At 34.1% G+C, this 7,165-nt stretch overlaps 1 pseudogene; it reads right to left on the bottom strand.

The window, feature by feature from the left end:
- Positions 1-411: 411 nt before the first annotated feature.
- LOC145243191 (U2 spliceosomal RNA) lies at positions 412-536 on the bottom strand (annotated as a pseudogene).
- Between the last annotated feature and the right edge of the window lie 6,629 nt (positions 537-7,165).

Below are 7,165 nucleotides of genomic sequence, written 5' to 3'. Positions count from 1 at the left end.
AATATGAATTTCTGAAGGTAGTATCAGTTTCAGCATTCCAATGACTAAAACTCCCATTGTTTGGTCTTGGTTAATGGAGGATTTCTCCTCCATTACTGATATAATTTTTATTTTTTGTTACTGACCAGAGCTCGTTACCCCCCTCAATTTTTAACCGACTTCATGTCCAACTCTGCCCTTGTAGGAGGCAAGTAAACAAAAAATAATAATAATAATCAGAAGGGACATTTTCTAGTGCATGTTATAATTAATCAGAAGGGACATTTCCAGGGCATTTTGTAATTTAATCAGAAATTACTTTTCCCTGTTACTTTTATAATATTAAAACTGTGTTACATTAAATATAGTACCCATTTATAATGCCTCCCCACGGGGAATATTTAGACACCTAGGTCGTTATTTAACATGGAAAAAAGGAGCAAAAAATTGTCTTAGTCGTAAAGGATTTCTCCTCCAGTGAGAGAGAAGAAATTGAAATGTAACATGCGAAGAACAGATACTACACATTGATCTTGGCCAAAAGGCCAAGAAGAACAAATCATTTTTATTAGCTTTGCCTCAACAGCGACACCAATTTCTTTTAATTGGAATGTCCACTTTCCTTTTAAGGGGGGCCAAGGTTTGTTTAGAATATTCCACTTTTCTTTTTTTTTTTAGGGATGCACAGCATGATAACAGCCGAACCGAATTGCGATATTAATATAAAGATAATAAATGGAATTTCATTATAATGAAACGACCCGGATGTAAGAACACACACGCTATCGTATTAATATATAGATAATAATAATAATAACAAATATGCTGCAAAGAGGTGAGTTCCCTTTACCTGTTTAGAAAACTTGTCACACCTCTCAATGTTCTATATCTTTATCAAGCTGCAATTCGCATGTGACAGAGTATCATTGTCACAGCTTTTTCGGTAAACCAACTACGAGTCTCTTCCTCTTGGGCAGATTGTAAAACGTACTCTCTAACATAATAGGCCCCACACTGTATGTAACGATCCAAAACCTATCACATCGCCGAAATGTCACCGTATATTGAGTCCCAAGTTCAACAAAAAAATTTACAAAAGTAGAAAAGACTCACACAGAGGAGGTTGGAAGTTTCATCGGCGAAAACTTTGTGGAATTAATCACCAAAATTAGCCCGAATAATTCATAAAATATAAAAATGAATTATTATAAAAACAAGCAAGAGTTTTTATTCTGAAAGGTATCAATTTGGTTCCATTACTCTCTGTTAGTGCCTAAATCTAAACGGAAATTTCATGAACAAAACTTCTTCCCTAGAACAACCCGCCTGCACAACTCTGTTCTACAGATATCTGCTTCCCTGCTATCTACATCATGGTCGTCCTCAAGTCCAATGTGAATAAGTTCTTGCTATCCCGCCCTTTAAATAATCCAATTCTGACCAATTCCCACCAAAAACGATCACTGAGCTGTTGTCTTACTGACCATCTTACACTCATTAAACTTTATCCAGAGTTCGATCCAACCTTTGCTGACGAAGACTAAAAGCAATAAACTCGCGCGCCCATTGGTATACTTTTAGGCACGAAAATAACATTTAATAATAAAAATAAATAAATACATCCCATAAAAATAAGAGAAATCTATTCATATATATATATATATATATATATATATATATATATATATATATATATATATATATATACAGTGATGATCATATTTATTGGCACGGTAAAATAAAAGTTAAATTTTGTCTAATAAATTCTTAAAAATGGATTAAATTAAAGAAAATAACAAAGTATATTATGTATTTTTAATTGGCCTTTCCGATGCAGCAATCGGATTTTAGAAAAAAATAAATAACAAAGGAACAACAAACATAATTGCAAAAAACCCTTGTTCAAAATTATTGGCACGATTTATTTAATAATCAATTGTATAGCCTTTGGCCTTGATTACCTTCCTCAGTCGCTTTTCATAGTTTACAACCAAGTTGTTGCACTCTTCAGTAGTAATTTTAGCCCACTCTTCCTGACAATAATCCTCCAATTGAATAAGATTCTTAGGCTTCCTTTGTATTACCCTCAATTTTAATGTTCTCCATAAATTTTCAATTGGATTAAGGTCTGGGCTTTGTGATGGCCACTCCAAAACATTAATATGATTGTCCTCAAGCCATTTCTTAGTCAGTTTAGCCGAATGCTTTGGGTCATTATCTTGCATGAACCACCAACGACGACCAAGTGAGAGCTCTTTAGCAGAGTCTTTCAGGTTTTCATCCAATATTTTAACATAATCTTCCTTTTTTATGCTACCTGTGACCTTAACAAGTCGCCCTGGTCCAGAGGCAGCAAAGGATCCCCAAAACATCAAACTGCATCCACCGTGCTTTACTGTGGGTATGGTGTTCTTAGGCTGTAAATATAAGACACTTTATTATGGCCAAATAACTCTATTTTCGTTTCGTCAGTCCATAGAACACGTTTCCAGAATGCAACATCTTTATCAATATGACGTTTTGCAAAGGCTAGCCTTGCTTTCAGGTGCATAGTCTTCAATAAGGGAGTCTTTCTCGGACGACATGCTTTTAAACCAGCTCTCTTCAAAACTCTACCAACTGTATGTCGAGATACATTCACTCCAGAGGTGCTCTGTTCATCAACAATCTCCCCAACAGAGATCCTTGGGTTTTGTTTTACTTGTCGAACAATTTTCCGTTCATCTCTTGGGGAAAGAATCCTTTTTCTCCCTCTACCCTCTAAACTCATAACGTGGCCTTGCGATTTGAACTTGTTTATTATGGCTCTAACAGTGGATTTGGGAAGGTTTAGCTTCTTTGAAATCTTATCATAGCCCTCCCCATTGGTATGGCATGCTACAACAAGCTTCCTGGCGTCTTCGCTGTGTTCCTTAGTTTTAACCATGGCGATTGAAAATTATAATTTAGTCACTTATAATAGTTTAAATAAATCGCTATCTAAAAATTATCTGAAAAAAATTATTCACTGAATTAGCGTTAAACAAGCATAATATGGCTATAAAAAAGTTCAGAAAGCACGTAAACCGGAAATTGATTGATATTATACTGATACTAAAAGAAAAACAAAGCCGTGCCAATAATTTTGAACAAGGGTTTTTTGCAATTATGTTTGTTGTTCCTTTGTTATTTATTTTTTCTAAAATCCGATTGCTGCATCGGAAAGGCCAGTTAAAAATACATAATATACTTTGTTATTTTCTTTAATTTAATCCCTTTTTTAGAATTTATTAGACAAAATTTAACTTTTATTTTACCGTGCCAATAAATATGATCATCACTATATATATATATATATATATATATATATATATATATATATATATATATATATATATATATACTAAATAGAGAGCGAATGGGATTACGAGTAAAAATAAAAATTACGAGTAAATTATACTTTGTAGAATATGTACAATTGTATAAAATATATGTACAAAATGGAATATGTGGGGAAGTTAAAATTTAAAGCATATTCCCAAATAAGTCCAAAGATTTTATGAATTACTTCTGTCGACAGAGAGAGGGTCTGCGTGAAAGGATAGAGACTGACTCCAGAATCCTCAGGTGATTCGAAGAGTCAGCCCGGCGTAAAATCCTAAACTAGTCCATTTTATATGTATTTGCACACGTTAGATTTTCAGCAAGGTGTTGACCAATAGCAGATTCCAAGGTGAACGAGGGGTGACGAGGCTTACCTAGTCTGATGCTTGCTGAAACATTTGTTTATTCTTGTCTGCAAATTTAAACGGGTTCGACCTACATAGACAGCAGCACACTGCCAGTTGAATTGATAAATCACATTACTATTTGTGATGTAGAGCAAACCATCCTTCACAACTGAGGGAAATGCGGACTTAACACGATAAAGCAAGCGAAGAGCAACAGATGGGAAACTATTTAAAACAGACTTGATAAAAAGTCTACTCAAACACTGACCAGGATCACCAATCCAATGGATTTTTAAATAAACAGGACACTTGGAGGGACCAAAAACTGTAGGAGAATTGTGAGCTTTAACTATTATAAATAATATTATCAACCATTTTCTCCGGATAACCGTTGTGAATAAAAATGTCTTTAATCTTCTTTAATTCACAATCCAGTTTACTAGAAGAACAGATTCTAAGGGCTCTATACACTAGTGTCTGAATGAGCCCTATTTTTCTTGAAGTAGGAACGAGTGAACGCCAATTTGTGTAGAGGCCGGTAAATGTCGGTTTACGATAAACAGTCGTAAGAAAAGAGTTCTTACCACGTTCAATTAAAACGTCAAAAAAGGGCAAGCAACCGTCATTCTCATCCTTCATAGTAAGTGTTAATAATTTATGGAGGGAATTAAGTTTTCTGGTGCAAAAGCTGCAAAGGTGTCGTCGACGTATCTAAAGTATATCGATGGTTTCGATATACTGTTAAATAATGCAGACTCATAATATCCCACAAAAATGTTGGCTAATGCCGGGCCCAGGGGACTTCCCATCTGAACCCCATCAATCTGACTATACATGGTGTTACCAAAGCTGAATTCTACAGCTTTAGTACAGATTAATAAGAGTTCAACAAATATATCTCTAGGGAAGGGTGGGGGGGATTTAAATCACTGTTGTAAAGGGAGTCAGCACAAATATCTATAGTCTCTTGAAGCGGGACATTGGAAAATAAACTGGATACGTCGAAAGAACACATAAAGTTGTTCTCAACACCGGATGGCAATTCGTGTAAGTAATCAACCAATCTAAATGAGTCACTAATACGATGTTTAGTGTATAGAGTATGAACCGGTTCTATAATGGTTAGAAGCCATTGGGTTAAGTAGTGCTGGGCAGACTCTGCCATAGACAAAATAGGTCTAAGCGGAATCCCTTCTTAGTGGATTTTAGGAAGGCCATACAGTCTAGGCCTCAGAGAGACAGAAAGCCTTATTTTTTCATATATATCTTTTGTAAAATAACCTTTTTTGTAGTATATTCTACAACGTATAATTTACTCGTAATTTTTTTTTTACTCGTAATCCTATTCGCCCTTCATTTAATTATATATATATATATATATATATTTCATCCGTTCGTAATAATTTTATAATCCCCACTTAAGTCTTCGCTCTTGCGTGACATTTGTTTTACACTTGATAGAAATTCAACGATTGACTCCTGATGAGCTTGTTGGTGAAAGGGGCCCCTAGAGTCTTCCCGACCTTATTTAAAGCGCTTTATAAGTTTTGTACCGTAAAACACTTATATATATATATATATATATATATATATATATATATATATATATATATATATATATATATATACTAGCAGAAGTACCCGTCGTTAACTGGGTTCAAAAACAGCCTACAGAAAATGGACTGGGATTGATGAAAGTATGATAGGTTATGAAAAGGAGAGGATTGTAAAGACATATGTTTCGATACTCCAAAATTTTACCCTAAGCAAAATATGATGAAAGTAAAGATAATTTTCGCGAAAATATATTTTTTATATCAACTTTGTTTCCATTCGTAGCCAAAAGTGACCAACAAAATGATATTTCCTTACAAAGAGAAAATGGTATATATATGTAATAATATAAATATACAAGAAATAAATGTTACCGTAGTCAATAAAAGCTACTTTTATGGTAGAAAAGTTCATTGGTTTGTATTTTTAAGTAGTTTGTAAAAAAAAAAAAAATTTTTTAATTCACGAACCGGTTTATAAAAATCAAAATTGCAGTGACTTTGAAACTGAGACACCCGTTTCAATTTGAATGAGGAACACCTGAGCATTCTGTGTTAACAATTTAAGAGAGTTCCGTCAACGTAAGGAATATTTATAAACATATTTTAATGTTTTCCGTTATTTTGTTCTTGAGGAATATTCGATTATGGCATGTGTAGTTTATATAAAAATTCATTGAAGTAGTTATCGCCTCAACTTTCGTTTTAATTTCGGTTCTCTGGAATTATTTCAAGTAAAGAATATTAAAAAGTATTTCAAAATAATTAAAAAAGCATAGACTGAACTTTTATTGACTATGGTAACATTTATTTCTTGTATATTTATTTTTTCGGGTAGTCGTTTGTTGGATTTTTGCGAACGCAACCCCCACAATTTTATTATACTATCCTATTTAAGTTGAAACATAGTTATCAAAGTATTCTTATTTACATCTATATCAAAACCCCTTGTAAGCGTTTTTTTTTTCATTTTTTATTTCCATACTTTGGGTACCAGGCGCGAACGAAGACCCCACAAGCCAGATCAAACATACTCATTCCTGATCCTCGATACATATTCTATCATTATATGTAATCAGTTTTTTAAAATAGTCAGCCATATAGGAGCCTATTCGTGACCGGACACGCACGCACACACACACACACACACACACACACACACACACAGACGTTCAGCTTTATATATATATATATATATATATATATATATATATATATATAAATCCAGGCTTGAGATATTCAAAATACAGGCTAATAAATACAACGTGGTTGTTATATAGTGCTCGTAACAAGAGCAAAATATTTTTTAATTATTTATTCGAAGGTAAACAGTTACATTTGGTCGCTACAAACAGCTATCTGTTTTAGTCAATGAGACTTTGTCAAGCGAAGCTGGACCATTCGACGCTATAGAAAAAAGTTAATCGTAATTGTTGTTGTTCCAGATTGCACAACGTAACATTTAGTCCATATGCCACGACTTTCTCCTAGTGATCGTCAGGAGCTCATTAATCTCCACCTTTCTGGTTTATACAATCGAGAAATCGACCGCAGATTTAAATGTGATGAGAAAACGGAACGAAAGACTCTGTAAAAGCACCAAAACAACGACAGTGTTTGTGATGACCCTAAATCTGGTCGTACTAGAGTTACTTCTAACAGGGAAAACAATGCTATCAATATCCGCAGCCTAAGAAACAGATTTGAAACAGCTCACCAAATTCAACAACAGTGCAATCTTGTTAAAAAGTGCTCTCTTTCTTCTGTCAAGAACAGATGACAGGAATTTAATTCGCGAGGATATGTTGCAAGACGCAAACCAATGATTTCTGTAAAGAACAGAAAGCGCCGTCTGGACTTCATCAGATGTAATGAAGATCATGTCTCTTCATATTGGTCAAAAGTGCTTTTTAGCGACGAAGA

This window comes from Euprymna scolopes, chromosome 21, assembly GCF_053919585.1.
Source record: "Euprymna scolopes isolate OS-2025 chromosome 21, ASM5391958v1, whole genome shotgun sequence".
Taxonomy (NCBI): Eukaryota; Metazoa; Mollusca; class Cephalopoda; order Sepiida; family Sepiolidae; genus Euprymna; species Euprymna scolopes.
This window is presented reverse-complemented; position numbering and strand designations above follow the sequence as displayed.